The sequence below is a fragment of the Convolutriloba macropyga genome, chromosome 4 (genome assembly GCF_964194025.1).
Source record: "Convolutriloba macropyga chromosome 4, txConMacr16.3, whole genome shotgun sequence".
NCBI lineage: Eukaryota > Metazoa > Xenacoelomorpha > Acoela > Convolutidae > Convolutriloba > Convolutriloba macropyga.
In genome coordinates, this window is record NC_134471.1 from 49,255,833 (window position 1) to 49,274,220 (window position 18,388).

Here is an 18,388-nt window from a genome sequence, read left to right on the forward strand (position 1 = left end):
GTTATCAACTTTGCACTTCCCATTATACTGTATTTTTAACGTGGGTCTCAGCTCGCCATGTACATAGTACACGACTTAAACAAAACCACCAGCGGGAAGGCGCCCACAAGGTCTCGAACATGGGATTAAGGACGGGCAGTGTAAAATTTAAAATAAAACATACAGGCACAAATTAAAAGTAGCAAAGAATTAAAATTACATGTGATGTTACATGCTTTACATGCAAAATACATGAAAAAAATTAATAAAGAAGCTCCAGAGAGAGTTACTGCCCATCCCAAATCCAATTTACAAAATAAAAGACATCAAACCTCTTTCTGGAGCAATGGAAAAGAAACAACAGAAAACACTTTAACGTGCAAAATAAATCAGCTCACAGGCCAGCAGAAGAATTGAAGTTGATAGGGTGGTACCCTCTACTCAATTTCCGTTCCTCTTTCGGCAAAATACTGAAAATATTGAAAGCAAGTTATAGGAAGGCATGCTTTTTGACAGGGCGGTGCCCACTAATCAAAAAGCACACCTGCCTACTCTAAAAATTTGTTTTATATTTCATACCTATTTATATTCAGGTTTTCTGTAGGTTTCTTTTCCATATAAATCGACTCAAGAGTTGTATTATCCAAACTAATTTTTTTTGTTTTTTATAATGATAACAATCGGACATTGAAAACAGCAGATTAACAAAATGAGGAGCCCAGCACATTCAAATCACACAATAAGAGCAGATGAGGCAGTTTTGGAATCACAATAAATAGTACTGAAAAGGTTTAAATGCAATCTAACTATTTTTCAACTCAAGCTAATCTTTCACTAGAAACGGCAGAATAAGAAGAAGGGAAGCTCCAAAACTTTAACTACAACTAAAATAATTAAGAAATGATAAGATTTCTAAAAACAATATAGTTTGGGAGCAACCACAATGCATAACAGAAAATTGCAGAAGAAAGAGATTACAGTTGACATCGAATTCATAAATACTGAGTTATAAATAAGAAACTAGAAGTATGAAAATAGAAAATTACTGAATAGGTTCAAATGCAATCTAAATATTTTTGAACTCAAACTAATCTTTCATTCTAAACGGCAGAAAAAAGATGAAGGGAAGCTCCAAAACTTTAATTCCTACAACTAAAATGATTAAGAAATGATAAGAATTCTAAAAACAATATAGTTTGGGAGCAACCACAATGCATAACAGAAAATTGCAGAACAAAGAGATTAAAGTCAGCATCGCATTTATAAATACTGCGTTATTAATTAGAAATTAGATTATACTAACAATAGCAGCAACCTTTGATTTTATCAGCAGAAATACAAATAATTGAAGCAGGCGGAAAATTGATATTCAAAAATCAGACGTTCAAGGAGCAGCGTACGAGACAGATGAATTAATACAGCACATTCGGAGAACTAACTAATTTTTTTGGGCTTTTTTTCTTTTTATTTAACTTTTTTTTGCTAAAATGAAATAATAAATCTACATGCAAATATTAAGCATAGAAGTTACATATTAAGTTACACATTGGCTTCATGTAAGTAACACTTTCAGGAACTGCCCTCCAACCTTCTGCCATCTCAGTCCTAATACAATGTGTAATCTTAATATCAAGAGCAATATGTCACCTATTAAGTCAGAGAGCAGTTCAAAACAAATAAAAATTAGGAAAAGTCAGGCACGCAGGCACGATTGAACATGAAATCACATAATTTACTAAGAAGTTTTGCGTATTGGCTTCTACATTGCACTTTCAGATGGTAATTGGGAATTATTCTATTGTTCTGATCGTAAAAAAACTTATTTTGAGCACTATCACAAGGGCGGGGAAAAGCACTTGCTTTAACAACAGTATTGGGAAAATATTCAGCCTTAAATTCAGTCTTTAATCGTGCATTAAAGTTCTTTAATTTTGATAAAAGTGGCTCTTCAGTTTGATCACCACGTTCAAACAGTTCAGCTACACAAAGTATTTGATTGGGCCACTCAGCAGGCAGATGTTGTTTAAATTGTAAAATATATTGCAACATTTCATCAACGGATTTTTCTCTCAAATCATTACCGCCCAGTAAAATGCAAATATATTTAAAATGTGCTACAGAAGGAAATAGCTCTGCTAAATGTGATAATCTACGACCGCCTTGGGAACATATTACAAACTTTTTATGATAAGTTTTTAAAATATCATAAGACCAGCATGTTTCATAAGTATCTCTTAAATTAGAGTCTCCAATAAACACTACCCTATTATCTAATTCCACCTAACCGTTTTGAACTTCCCATAATAACTTCACTGCATAATCTGATACTACCTGTCCTGGCTGGAGTTTTCCAACATGAAATTCGTCCTCTTCTACTTGTTGATTGTCCATCTCTGAAGCATTGGTTAACCTCAGAGAAAAATTAATATGTATATATATATATATATAAATATAATATAATATAATATATATATATATATATATATATATATATATATATATATATATATATATATATATATATAATATATAAAACTACAACGGCAAAAAACAACCGAACCGAAACAACCAAACCGAAACCAGACCTATGGTTCGAAAAACGAAAAACTAAAGAAAAAAGTGCAAGAAAAATACGCAAAACTTTGCTGTTTTATTTACAGCTCACAGTGTCAAATAAACTAGCATAATTGTTGAACACGAGTCTATGACGTAAACAGATATGAGAGAACTGACAACTTTCAAGAAAACAGGAGTGCAGGGAAAGGGGATGGAAATCAAAAACATCTGAATAAGCAACGAACGAAAATTTATGCGCGGAATCTTGCGTTACAGCGTAAGCTCGTGAATGAGAATCATAGAAATGAATTTTCAAATTGACTACAACAAAATACACATGAGTGTTATTAACAAGAATATGTTTTATTAGACCAAAAACAGGAACATTATCATCAGAAATAGAGATTATGATAGCTTCATTAGAATTATAGCGCGTACCTTTGATTTGAGCATGTTTTGAGATTAAAACATTACAATTTTTAAATTTTTCATCAATATCGAGGTTTTCACATTTGAAAAACTCTGAAAAATTGACCAACTTAGCACCAGGAAAATCATCCTCCTTCACTGGCAAACCGTTTCGCCAATCAACAAACTGCGCAATTTGATGTCTCATTGCCAAACTCTTAGTCAAGTTTTTAAAATTACAAATGTTGTTTGCCAATTTTTTGAAAAACTGATGTTTTCGTTCATAGCGGAGCACGCTTAGATACAAGAGAGGGCCACAAGATCGAATAACCCTAGGATAATGAACCATGTGGTGTTGTTTGAAAATCATACTGCTGTCCGTAAAAGTTTGTGCAAACAAACTGAGGTGATTGTGAATAAGAACACCAAGAATTGAGATGTCCTCCTCCTCAAAAGCAGGGCTCAGCAACATCTCGACAAGATTGAAGTAGTCTAGCATGAAAGCCCAAACCGAGTCACCCTCTGGCACCAAGTCACTCAGCATTAGGGGTAAGAAGCGGAAGAGGGTGTACATCTGATCATACTTCTCTTTAAGTGACTTGGATGTCTTTTCCTTTATCCTAGAAAATGAAACGCGAAAAACTGCGGATAGAAAACTTTTGCACGCGTAGCTTGAAATAAAAATAACCTTTCTTCAGCAAACTCGGAGGGCTTTCCGTCAACATCTCGTCCGTAGTTGAACCAATTTATCCGTGAATTAAGATCCTGCAGTGAAAGATAACCTGATTCAAATATAAGGTTATTAAGAACAAGTTTCACTGTGTGCATCAATCCTCCTTGAAAAATGTCATGGTGCAGGTCAGCTGTGAAATTATCGTACGGTTCAAAAAAAGATGTTTTAAGCCGGCATAAAGATTTAACACCTGATCCCGTCACACCTACATCATTCAAACAAGAAGCAGCAGACCGGAGCTCTTGTACTTTCTCCTCGAACGTTTCCTTGAACTTAGACTGCGGCACAGTACATTTTTCGCAGCATAGGCCGCCGGAGAAATTTTCATTGAATCCAAAAACAGAGTGGTACGCTAAATTGTCTGCAACGAAAGTTAGTCTATTTGCTTTTAATGTAAGAGATTTTCCACTTTTTGTTGCTAAGGTGATTCCATTTTCGAGTTTTTTCAAGTCATTTGTTATAGCAGCTACTACAGGTGAAAAGCCATAAGATTTTACGTCAAGGTAAGAAACAAGGGCCACAACAAAGGTAAAACGCAAATCAGAATTCAACCAGGGGGGCAGATTTTTTAGGCACCAATAAAAACAGCCAATTTTATGTATGGTTGCTCTAGAGCCTATCGGATTTGCAGTCTCAAGTTCGTCAAAATACAGTTGAAGAGATACATTCACTGAAATTTCGCCTTCGCACTCAACAATTGTATCGAAATCTATTATTGCTTTTGCTTTATCAAGATTAAGGCTACCCTTACTCTGATTGATGTCAAAAAGAATTCCACGAGCTGACAGTTTTTTCAAGTAGTTATCATAAGCTAAGCAAACCTGGAAAACATCTTCATGTTGAAAAAGAATTTTTGAGAGAACATCAGTAATCGGAATAAATTGACCTGTTCTTATCGTCTGCTTAAATTTACTTAGACCGTTAACATTTCTAATCTCAGTCTCCTCTCCAAATATAATATCAACTGGCTCTACAAAATTAGGTTGTTTCTTGAGAAACGAAACCAACTGGTACTGATTACTAGTGTCGCTAACACTGAAGTTTTTAGTGCAACATAGAAGTTTTTGGAAAACTGGTGACTCAATCACCGATGGTACATCTTTTTCGACCTGCCCTAATGCTAATTGAACTGATTTCATTACTTCCTCTAATGCAGAACAAGCGATTGACGAGAACGAGAGACACTGAGTCCAAGTAGAGGAAGTTTGACAAAGACTTTTAAGTAAAACTTCACGGCCGCAAAATCCATTTGCTATGCATTCTAATTTTCCTAAAATATCAGGTTGCCACTCTAGATCATTCAGGTCTTCGATTTTTTCATCCTCGTCAGTTACTGATTGTGGTTTGCTATTCTCGTTTACTTCAAAAGAACCATGCATTTTCCTTACATGTTTTTGCAAATACTTTAGCGATGCGAATTCTCTAGGACAAAAAGGACACAAAAAACTGGACGCCAAAAAATGAAAATCACTCAAGTGTCTGTCATAGTTCCCAAGCGTTACACAATTAAATAAACAACCTTCTTGTTTACATTGGAATTTTTGTTTGCTTTCTAAACTGTAATTGAACTTCTTTTTGGACCACGGATAAAATCTTACAGGCTTAATTTGTGTCTCATCAGATGTGCAATCAATTGAGCTATTTTCGCAATTTTGCGATAACTTATCTGAGAGCGAACTGGGGCAATTGTTAAGAGTTAAAGAGTCAGCACAACTGTTCGTTATTTCAACCAATTCTCTACCAGCACAATTAGTTTTAGTTTTTTGAAACCCAGACCCGACATGACTGCTGTTATTATTTTCGTTTTGCGACGACGTTAACTTTGCCAGATTTTTCGATGCTAAATCAAAAAAATGATTTTTCGAATGCTCTACAAAACGAGGATAGCTGCCAAAAATGCGCTGACAAAAAGGGCATGTAAACAAAGCTTCCAACTTATGGTTTCTCAGATGAGATATAAATTCGGAGGACGTCTTCAAGACTTCTGCACAAAATTCACAACCTAAGGAGATATTACTCGTTTCATTCTCTTCAAAACCTTCTTGTTGCTCTCTTACTCTTTTCGAAAACCTTTGACTTGATCCAAACCCTGAAGGCACGTCAGAGCTGCATAAAACACCACCGGATGATGTTGCATACTTATCTGTGTCGGAATGCTCCGACAGCAGCCTCTGTTCACCTGAAGCCTTTATGCTTGTCCACATCTTCAGTGTTTTAGCAGATTTTTCCGAACCTGAAACACAGCTAGGAACAGCAGAGGATATACCAGCTAAGGAAGCTTCGTCCGTTTGACTATTTAATTCAGCGTTGCCAGAAGTTATTTCAATTCGATTGTCAATTTCATCAGACGGGCTGCGGTCTAAACAAGACTGAGTACTTGATCTCTTCAAACCCGACCTAGTTGTTGAACATAATGCATTGAGTTGGAAAATGTCATTAAAATCCTTTGAGACATGCTTTTCTTTATGTGGACATAAACACAGTTCGTTGTTTTTCCCAAAATACTGTTTTCCGTAGAAAACTGTTATTTCATCACCTTTTTCAACATCCCTGATAACTTCAAGTACAGCAAGCCCACTTTTTCCTTTTGGTTCCTTATACCTACAATTAGGAATACAAGAGTGATTAACGAACGACAAAGGTCCTTGCAGAGAACACGAATTTTTCTCCTTAAAGAAGATCGAATAGTTTAATTCTGGAGTGTTATCAATATCTTGAGGGCAAGTTGCTACAACCCCTTTCAGTCCAGGTATTATTTCACCTACTTGAAATCCGCTTTTTGAAATCATTTTGTAGCCACAATAACCTCTACTCTCATCCTCAGAATAGGTTAGTTCTTTTTCGTAGGAAACAAAAGAAAAAGAAGTTAGATACAAATCCTGAAGGAATTTATATAGACTTGACTTCTTCGATACCACCTTTCTCTGATCAGCTCTGATTGCCCGATGACTCCTCACACCACCCTTATCAAGAAGTTCGTCCAAAAGAAGCCAGTCTACGCTCGCGACTTCATAATAATCCTGAACACTTGTTTCAACTAGCTTGCTCATTTTTGATCTGAAGTCAGTGTTCAACCGCTGTTACCTGGTTTTAGGAATCTTTCACCAATAAAAACAGATTGCCAACTGAAGTAAAAAGTTCTGCACAACCGAAAGTGAAATTCTATAATGATAACAAAAAAAAAACAAGCGATAAATCAATATCATCAGATGACACTTAATTTTAACACTGTTTTAACGATTACCACTTCAGTTTACCACAATAGAAGTTTCCGAACTCAAGCTATCTGCGAAGACGCGTCACGCAATTTAGCCGCAAAGTTGTCAACTTGAGGCGGCACATATGATACATGGAATTTATATACCACTATCTGCAAGAAACTCCACACAGCGAATGTTTCAGTGGGGAACTTAAGATTGAGCACATAGAAAATCTTTATGGCCACATCCACCGCCTGAAAAATGTCCTCACATGGCACTACTCTTTTGGGTCCCACAACGAAGACCTAAATCGACAATTTACCAGCAATTGAAAAATATTATTTCAACCGACAAAAAATTTAACGTTAACTGGGCAATACCTGGCTGCTTGTGCAGAGTATAGTGCCAATACTCTCACTTCTGCATGTTTCATCAAGGTTTCCAACATCCTTAAAAACAAGAACTATCAATATTATTAGGCAAAAAAGTGAGTATTTGTGGTACTTAACAACTACCGGAATGTCGCGAATAAATTTTGCCACAGCAATTGTTCGCAGTTCCGCGTTCGTACTCCTCCTTTCTTTCCCAACAACTTGCTTGACCGGCATTAGAGCAGGAAGTGCTCTCAATGCAAGCACTGGGTCCGAAACTACAACAAAGATCAGCATGAAACAAGCGAAACAAAAATAATCAAGTTAGAGAAAACAAAGGATCATACATCTTTTGCTTCTCAAAATGAGGATTTTCTCAGCGGCCTCTCTTGGTGGATCATCGCAAATTGCCAGTATTTTCGACACAAATGGCAAGAACAACTTTCCGAAGCTGTCCTTGGGAGCATTTGGTACCCACAATAAGAACTCGTTATCCAGCTTAAAGAAAAACTAATTAAATTGAGAAGATTGGGCAAAATTTAAGAGAGAAAAAACTGCACAAACTTCGCTTTTTGTCTTTAACTCCATTCCAATGTAGTAGAGGTATGTGTCATAATTGACAGTACCAGCCTCTGATAGAAGCCCCTTTCTCGTCTCGAAAGTCTGACGCCTCCTTTCTTCGAAATCGAGATCATCTTCTCCGAAGAGATCTTGAAGGACGCTCAAGTCGACAACAACCGTCTCTTGAGTCTGCGAGACTCTTGCTCTCTTAGGTTGCGACGCCGTTCCTGAACATTAGATTATTAAATTTCATGTTGCGCGCGTGAAAATACATTTTACTAACCACTTCTTCTGGCCTCATGACGCTTAGACCTCGCCCGCAGTGACTTAAGATGCTCCTCGATTAGACCTTTGGCACATTTTGGCTTGCCACTTTCGACATAATATGGCCGGAATAATTGTGCCTTAAACAGATTTTCGGTAGAAAGGAAACTTCACAGATAAAAGATTACAAACATGTGAATTAAAATTATTACACATGGATAGACCGTGTCCAGAGACTTCAGTTCGGGTTTCACTTGTATCGCCAGTTTTGCATAACGCAGTTTGTCCTGGGATGAGGGATTAAGTTTTCTGTCCTCGGGTTGTCGCTATGATAAAAACGGGATTCAAATCAAGAAACGACTCAACTTGAAAAAAAATTAAATTCAAAAAACCTTTATCAACTCTGCCACCAGTATCCGGTTGAATTCATGCTTTCCGGCATAGGTTGATACGTCTATATTCTCGGTCAACTCCCGAAGCTGGTCACTGGTTAGTTCCGGTAGAACATTTTCCTGGTTTGATGCATCGCTATTGATCGAAATGTTACTTAACGGTGATGAAGTACCACTCGCATCTAGAGACGTAGACGGCAAAGACCTCATACTTGCAGTAGTTGGCGTGGAGTTCAATGTTTGCGCCTGCGAGTTCTCAATCAGGGACCGCATCTCGAGGACAGCTGGCCGCGGAAAACCTGCCAGGACAAGTTCTTGGTCTGACAGCAAGGTGAAAGACCTCAACGTCATGCAAGAGTTCTCAATGATAGATCCCAGACGTTCTCGCTGCGCAGCAGTTAGATCCATTTTCGCAAGGACATCAAAAAGTGCCATACTTCTATAACGTTGTTGTTTTACAGACTCTAAGTGAACTCATCCACACTTTTGCAATTACGGAAAAGGGTGGTGCCTACTAAGCAGACAAAAAATTGCGACTTGTAAAAAACTAAACGATAAAGTAAAACTTATTATATTCGACAGAGTTCGCCACTAGAAGTGGGAAGACATTAGCAACCTTTTTGCAGGCAGGGCGGTGCCCACTATCCATACAAACAGGTTGCCAACGTATTGATAAAACTGAGCAATTATATACATTGGCACCAGTTGGCTGGCGCGCGCTTAGCCATGTCAATTGTTTCAATAGAACAAATACCTTAAAAAAGTCGCCCTAAGAGAGCTCTCTGATTCCAGTATCAGAAATCAATAGCAAAACTTATATTCGACAGTTCGCCACTAAAAATGGGAAAAGATTAGCAACCTTTTTGCAGGCAGGGCGGCGCCCACTATCCACACAAACAGGTTGCCAAAGTATTGATAGAATTGAGCAATTGGATACATTTCCACCAGTTGGGTGGCGCCCGCTTAGCCATGTCAATTGTTTCAATAGAACAAATACCTAAAAAAACGTCGCCCTAAGAGAGCTGTCTGATTCGAGTAAAAAAAAATCAATAGCAAAACTTATTATTTTCGACAGTTCGCCACTAAAAACGGGAAGACATTAGCAACCTTTTTGCAGGCAGGGCGGTGCCCACTATCCATACAAACAGATTGCCAACGTATTGATAAAACTGAGCAATTGTATACATTGGCACCAGTTGGGTGGCGCCCGCTTAGCCATGTCAATTGTTTCAATAGAACAACTACCTAAAAAAAGTCGCCCAAAGAGAGCTCTCTGATCGCAGTATCAAAAATCAATAAAAGATTAGCAACCTTTTTGCAGGCTGGGCGGTGCCCACTATCCATACAAACAGATTGCCAACGTATTGATAAAACTGAGCAATTGTATACATTGGCACCAGTTGGGTGGCGCCCGCTTAGCCATGTCAATTGTTTCAATAGAACAAATACCTTAGAAAAGTCGCCCTAAGAGAGCTCTCTGATTCGAGTAAAAAAAATCAATAGCAAAACTTATTAGATTCGACAGTTCGGCACTAAAAATGGGAAGACATTAGCAACCTTTTTGCAGGCAGGGCGGTGCCCACTATCCATACGAACAGGTTGCCAACGTATTGAGAGAATTGAGCAATTGTATTAATTGGCACCAGTTGGGTGGCGCCAGCTCAGCCAGGTCAATTGTTTCAATAGAGCAAATACCTTAGAAAAGTCGCCCTAAGAGAGCTCTCTGATTCGAGTAAAAAAAATCAATAGCAAAACTTATTAGATTCGACAGTTCGGCACTAAAAATGGGAAGACATTAGCAACCTTTTTGCAGGCAGGGCGGTGCCCACTATCCATACAAACAGGTTGCCAACGTATTGATAGAATTGAGCCAATTGTTTACATTGGCACCAGTTGGGGTGCGTCCGCTTAGCCATGTCAATTCTTTCAATAGAACAAATTTCTGAAAAAAGTTGCCCTAAGAGAACTGTCTGATTCGAGTAAAAAAAAATCAATAGCAAAACTTATTATTTTCGACAGTTCGCCACTAAAAACGGGAAGACATTAGCAACCTTTTTGCAGGCAGGGCGGTGCCCTTTATCCACACAAACAGGTTGCCAACGTATTGACAGAATTGAGCAATTGGATATATTGGCACCACTTGGGTGGCGCCCGCTTAGCCATGTCAATTGTTTCAATAGAACAAATACCTAAAAAAACGTCGCCCTAAGAGAGCTGTCTGATTCGAGTAAAAAAATTAATAGCAAAACTTATTATATTCGACAGTTCGCCACTAAAAATGGGAAGACATTAGCAACCTTTTTGCAGGCAGGGCGGTGCCCACTATCCATACAAACAGGTTGCCAACGTATTGATAGAATTGAGCCAATTGTTTACATTGGCACCAGTTGGGGTGCGTCCGCTTAGCCATGTAAATTGTTTCAATAGAACAAATTTCTGAAAAAAGTTGCCCTAAGAGAGCTCTCTGATTCGAGTAAAAAAATCAATAGCAAAACTTATTAGTTCCGACAGTTCGCCACTAAAAATGGGAAAAGATTAGCAACCTTTTTGCAGGCAGGGCGGTGCCCACTATCCATACAAACAGGTTGCCAAGGAATTGACAGAATTGAGAAATTGTATACATTGGCACCAGTTGGGTAGCGCCCACTTAATCATGCGAATTGTCATTTGTTTCAACAAAACGATTTTGTTTCAACAGAACGATTAACTTAATAAGAAGTTGCCAAATATAGATCTAAGATTCAAGTCAAACAAAATCAATAGCTGAATTTAGTATGATCGAAGTTTTTCACTGGAAACGGAAAACGATTGGCAACATTTTTGCAGCCAGGGCGGTGCCCACTAACCTTACAATTATGTTGCCCACGTATTTCCAGAAATCAGTTGCGCAGATCTGCAAATGAATGCAATTAAATCCACAGACTACGAAAATAATTTCAACAATAGAAAGAGCTCCTACGATAAACAAGTTTAGCACAAAAGCATTCAGGGGTTGAATTAATTTTCAGCATTATGATTACAAAAGTAACACCAGAAAACTGATTAAAGCACATCTCAAATTTCACAGCACATTGACATCTTCGCGAAACAAATTTTGCACGTGCACAAGCAGCAAATTTCGCACAAAAATTTAAAATCTCTCCGCTCTCGATTACTTGAGCACCTGATGCAAACAAAACTATTTTTGCTATAAGTTTTTCCTTTCACCAGGAACAGATTTAAATGACTGTATTTTTTCAGAAAACTTCTCATCCATTCCACGCCTACAGTTTTCCACAATTTCCAGTTAGCAGGCAATTTGGCGTTCATATTGCTTCCAAACACAAATGCCTTTTTACGCATTTCTTCAAAAGTGCATCTATGGAAGGACAATGCCTTCATCATCGACTTCTGTTGACGCTCAGTGAAAATTGGTGGCTTTCCTATACTTCTGACCATTTGCTCAGAATGCCTTCTTCTTAGAGTACTAAAGGGCACATTAAATTTTCTTGCAGCAGCTCGCAATGACAGGTTCCCATCGAGAGAATTTAGAGCACATTCCATTTTATACCCCTGGTATGCTTTCGCCGTTTTTCTCTTGTACACTCGAGTCATTCCTGAAAAAAACAGCTATGTTTTGTTGCTTGTTTGCTAGAACAATCATTCCGAAAAACCAGGCGAAAAAATTCAGTGTCTTGGAATCCCGACCACTCAAAAGTTCGAAAAAAACTCATTTCTAGTAAATTTCCACATGTAGCACAAATTTTCATCTTTCAAAACCACTAATTGCCTTCTTTTGGGCTCCAACTGATCATACTATGTCTAATGACAAACGTATAGGGGCTTTTAGTCCCATTGAGAGCCAAAAAAGTTCCCATACATGAGGAATTTGATGAAACAAACAGCAAACATGAGAAAAAACGCAACCTCATTCAGGCCAAAGAAGCACCAACATGAAAACACATCAGAGGCCTCAGATTTTTTATGCACCCGTTTCCAGATGTCTACCAAGCATTTGGAACCAGTAATGACCATCAGAAACCAATATATGTTTCTCCAGGAGGTCGAAAAAAAGGACACCAACAGCCCCTCTCGCAAGCAAGAAAAAAATGCACCCATAAATCAAGTTATTTTTCACCAAATTGCGGATTCGAGGTTTTTCTTGATTAATCCACGAACTATAACGTTTGCTAGAACAATCATTTCGAAAAACCAGACGAAAAAATTCAGTGTCTTGGAATCCCGACTACTCAAAAGTTTGAAAAAAAAAATCTTTTCTAGTAAATTTCCACATATGGCACAAATTTTCATCTTTCAAATCCACTAATTGCCTTTTTTTGGGCTCCAACTAATCACACGATGTCTATTGTCAAACGTATAGGGGCTTTTAGTCCCATTGAGAGCAAAAAAAGTTCCCATAGATGCGGAATTTGATGAAAAAATCAGCAAACATGAGAAAAAACGCAACCTCATTCAGGCCAAAAAAGCACCAAGATGAAAACGCATCAGAGGCCTCAGATTTTTTATGCACCCGTTTCCAGATGTCTACCAAGCATTTGGAACCAGTAACGACCATCAGAAACCAATATATGTTTCTCCAGGAGGTCGAAAAAAAGGACAACAACAGCCCCTCTCGCAAGCAAAAAAAATGCACCCACAAATCAAGTTATTTTTCACCAAATTGCAAATTCGAGGTTTTTCTTGATAAATCCACGAACTATAACGATTGTTGGAACAAACCATTCCAAAAAACCAGGCGAAAAGATTCACTGTCTTGGATTCCAGACCACTCAAAAGTTCGAAAAAAAATTCATTTCTAGTAACTTTCCACATATGGCACAAATTTTCATCTTTCAAAACCACTAATTGCCTTCTTTTGGGCCCCAACTGATCACACTATGTCTGTTGACAAACTTATAGGGGCTTTTAGTCCCGTTGAGAGCAAAAAAAGTCCCAATACATGAGGAATTTGATGAAACAAACAGCAAACATGAGAAAAAGCGCAACCTCATTCAGGCCAAAAAAGCACCAAGATGAAAACACATCAGAGGCCTCAGATTTTTTATGCACCCGTTTCCAGATGTCTACCAAGCATTTGGAACCAGTACCGACCATCAGAAACCAATATATGTTTCTCCAAAAGGTCGAAGAAAAGGACACCAACAGCTCCTCTCGCAAGCAAGAAATAAATGCACCCATAAATTGAGTATTTTTCACCAAATTGCAAATTCGAGGTTTTTCTTGATAAATCCACGAACTATAACGATTGTTGGAACAAACCATTCCAAAAAACCAGGCGAAAAGATTCACTGTCTTGGATTCCAGACCACTCAAAAGTTCGAAAAAAAAATCATTTCTAGAAAATTTCCACATATGGCACAAATTTTCATCTTTCAAAACCACTAATTGCCTTCTTTTGGGCTCCAACTGATCACACTATGTCTGTTGACCAACGTATAGTTGCTTTCAGTCCAATTGAGAGCAAAAAAAGTCCCAATACATGAGGAATTTGATGAAACAAACAGCAAACATGAGAAAAAGCGCAACCTCATTCAGGCCAAAAAAGCACCAAGATGAAAACACATCAGAGGCCTCAGATTTTTTATGCACCCGTTTCTAGATGTCTACAAAGCATTTGGAACCAGTACCGACCATCAGAAACCAATATATGTTTCTCCAGGAGGTCGAAAAAAAGGACACCAACAGCCCCTCTCGCAAGCAAGAAAAAAATGCACCCATAAATCAAGTTATTTTTCACCAAATTTCAAATTCGAGGTTTTTCTTGATAAATCCACGAACTATAACGATTGTTGGAACAAACCATTCCAAAAAACCAGGAGAAAAGATTCACTGTCTTGGATTCCAGACCACTCAAAAGTTCGAAAAAAAATTCATTTCTAGTAAATTTCCACATATGGCACAAATTTTCATCTTTCAAAACCCCTAATTGCCATCTTTTGGGCTCCAACTGATTACACTATGTCTGTTGACAAACGTATAGGGGCTTTTACTCCCATTGAGAGCAAAAAAGTCCCAATACATGAGGAATTTGATGAAACAAACAGCAAACATGAGAAAAAGGGCAACCTCATTCAAGCCAAAAAAGCACCAAGATGAAAACACATCAGAGGCCTCAGATTTTTTATGCACCCGTTTCCAGATGTCTACCAAGCTTTTGGAACCAGTACCGACCATCAGAAACCAATATATGTTTCTCCAAAAGGTCGAAAAAAAGGACACCAACAGCCCCTCTCGCAAGCAAGAAAAAAATGCACCCATAAATCAAGTTATTTTTCCCCAAATTGCAAATTCGAGGTTTTTCTTGATAAATCCATGAACTATAACGATTGTTGGAACAAACCATTCCAAAAAACTAGGTGAAAAGATTCACTGTTTTGGATTCCAGACCACTCAAAAGTTCGAAAAAAAATTCATTTCTAGTAAATTTCCACATATGGCACAAATTTTCATATTTCAAAACCTTAATTGCCTTCTTTTGGGCTCCAACTGATCACACTATGTCTGTCGACAAACGTATAGGGGCTTTTAGTCCCATTGAGAGCAAAAAAAGTCCCAATACATAAGGAATTTGATGAAACAAACAGCAAACATGAGAAAAAGGGCAACCTCATTCAGGCCAAAAAAGCACCAAGATGAAAACACATCAGAGGCCTCAGATTTTTTATGCACCCGTTTCCAGATGTCTACCAAGCATTTGGAACCAGTACCGACCATCAGAAACCAATATATGTTTCTCCAGGAGGTCGAAAAAAAGGACACCAACAGCCCCTCTCGCAAGCAAGAAAAAAATGCACCCATAAATTAAGTTATTTTTCACCAAATTGCGAATTCGAGGTTTTTCTTGATTAATCCACGAACTATAACGTTTGCTAGAACAAACCATTCCAAAAAACCAGGCGAAAAGATTCACTGTCTTGGAATCCCGACCACTCAAAAGTTCGAAACAAAATTCATTTCTAGTAAATTTCCAAATATGGCACAAATTTTCATCTTTCAAAACCCCTAATTGCCTTCTTTTGGGCTCCAACTGATCACAATATGTCTGTTGACAAACGTATAGGGGCTTTTACTCCCATTGAGAGCAAAAAAGTCCCAATACATGAGGAATTTGATGAAACAAACAGCAAACATGAGAAAAAGGGCAACCTCATTCAGGCCAAAAAAGCACCAAGATGAAAACACATCAGAGGCCTCAGATTTTTTATGCACCCGTTTCCAGATGTCTACCAAGCATTTGGAACCAGTACCGACCATCAGAAACCAATATATGTTTCTCCAGGAGGTCGAAAAAAAGGACACCAACAGCCCCTCTCGCAAGCAAGAAAAAAATGCACCCATAAATCAAGTTATTTTTCCCCAAATTGCAAATTCGAGGTTTTTCTTGATAAATCCATGAACTATAACGATTGTTGGAACAAACCATTCCAAAAAACTAGGCGAAAAGATTCACTGTTTTGGATTCCAGACCACTCAAAAGTTCGAAAAAAATTCATTTCTAGTAAATTTCCACATATGGCACAAATTTTCATATTTCAAAACCACTAATTGCCTTCTTTTGGGCTCCAACTGATCACACTATGTCTGTTGACAAACGTATAGGGGCTTTTAGTCCCATTGAGAGCAAAAAAAGTCCCAATACATAAGGAATTTGATGAAACAAACAGCAAACATGAGAAAAAACGCAACCTCATTCAGGCCAAAAAAGCACCAACATGAAAACACATCAGAGGCCTCAGATTTTTTATGCACCCGTTTCCAGATGTCTACCAAGCATTTGGAACCAGTAATGACCATCAGAAACCAATATTTGTTTCTCCAGGAGGTCGAAAAAAAGGACACCAACAGCCCCTCTCGCAAGCAAGAAAAAAATGCACCCATAAATTAAGTTATTTTTCACCAAATTGCGAATTCGAGGTTTTTCTTGATTAATCCACGAACTATAACGTTTGCTAGAACAAACCATTCCAAAAAACCAGGCGAAAAGATTCACTGTCTTGGAATCCCGACCACTCAAAAGTTCGAAACAAAATTCATTTCTAGTAAATTTCCAAATATGGCACAAATTTTCATCTTTCAAAAGCACTAATTGCCTTCTTTTGGGCTCCAACTGATCAAACTATGTCTATTGACAAACGTATAGGGGCTTTTAGTCCCATTGAGAGCAAAAAAATTCCAATACATGAGGAATTTGATGAAACAAACAGCAAACATGAGAAAAAGCGCAACCTCATTCAGGTCAAAAAAGCACCAAGATGAAAACACATCAGAGGCCTCAGATTTTTTATGCACCCGTTTCTAGATGTCTACAAAAGCATTTGGAACCAGTACCGACCATCAGAAACCAATATATGTTTCTCCAGGAGGTCGAAAAAAAGGACACCAACAGCCCCTCTCGCAAGCAAGAAAAAAATGCACCCATAAATCAAGTTATTTTTCACCAAATTGCAAATTCGAGGTTTTCTTGATAAATCCACGAACTATAACGATTGTTGGAACAAACCATTCCAAAAAACCAGGCGAAAAGATTCACTGTCTTGGATTCCAGACCACTCAAAAGTTCGAAAAAAAATTCATTTCTAGTAAATTTCCACATATGGGACAAATTTTCATCTTTCAAAACCACTAATTGCCTTCTTTTGGGCTCCAACTGATCACACTATGTCTATTGACAAACGTATAGGTGCTTTTAGTCCAATTGAGAGCAAAAAAGTCCCAATACATGAGGAATTTGATGAAACAAACAGCAAACATGAGAAAAAGCGCAACCTCATTCAGGCCAAAAAAGCACCAAGATGAAAACACATCAGAGGCCTCAGATTTTTTATGCACCCGTTTCCAGATGTCTACCAAGCATTTGGAACCAGTACCGACCATCAGAAACCAATATATGTTTCTCCAGGAGGTCGAAAAAAGGACACCAACAGCCCCTCTCGCAAGCAAGAAAAAAATGCACCCATAAATCAAGTTATTTTTCACCAAATTTCAAATTCGAGGTTTTTCTTGATAAATCCACGAACTATAACGATTGTTGGAACAAACCATTCCAAAAAACCAGGCGAAAAGATTCACTGTCTTGGATTCCAGACCACTCAAAAGTTCGAAAAAAAATTCATTTCTAGTAAATTTCCACATATGGCACAAATTTTCATCTTTCAAAACCACTAATTGCCTTCTTTTGGGCTCCAACTGATCAAACTATGTCTGTTGACCAACGTATAGGTGCTTTTAGTCCAATTGAGAGCAAAAAAAGTCCCAATACATGAGGAATTTGATGAAACAAACAGCAAACATGAGAAAAAGCGCAACCTCATTCAGGCCAAAAAAGCACCAAGATGAAAACACATCAGAGGCCTCAGATTTTTTATGCACCCGTTTCCAGATGTCTACCAAGCATTTGGAACAAGTACCGACCATCAGAAACCAATATATGTTTCTCCAGGAGGTCGAAAAATAGGACAACAACAGCCCCTCTCGCAAGCAAGAAAAAAATGCACCCATAAATCAAGTTATTTTTCACCAAATTTCAAATTCGAGGTTTTTCTTGATAAATCCACGAACTATAACTATTGTTGGAACAAACCATTCCAAAAAACCAGGCGAAAAGATTCACTGTCTTGGATTCCAGACCACTCAAAAGTTCGAAAAAAAATTCATTTCTAGTAAATTTCCACATATGGGACAAATTTTCATCTTTCAAAACCACTAATTGCCTTCTTTTGGGCTCCAACTGATCACACTATGTCTATTGACAAACGTATAGGTGCTTTTAGTCCAATTGAGAGCAAAAAAGTCCCAATACATGAGGAATTTGATGAAACAAACAGCAAACATGAGAAAAAGCGCAACCTCATTCAGGCCAAAAAAGCACCAAGATGAAAACACATCAGAGGCCTCAGATTTTTTATGCACCCGTTTCCAGATGTC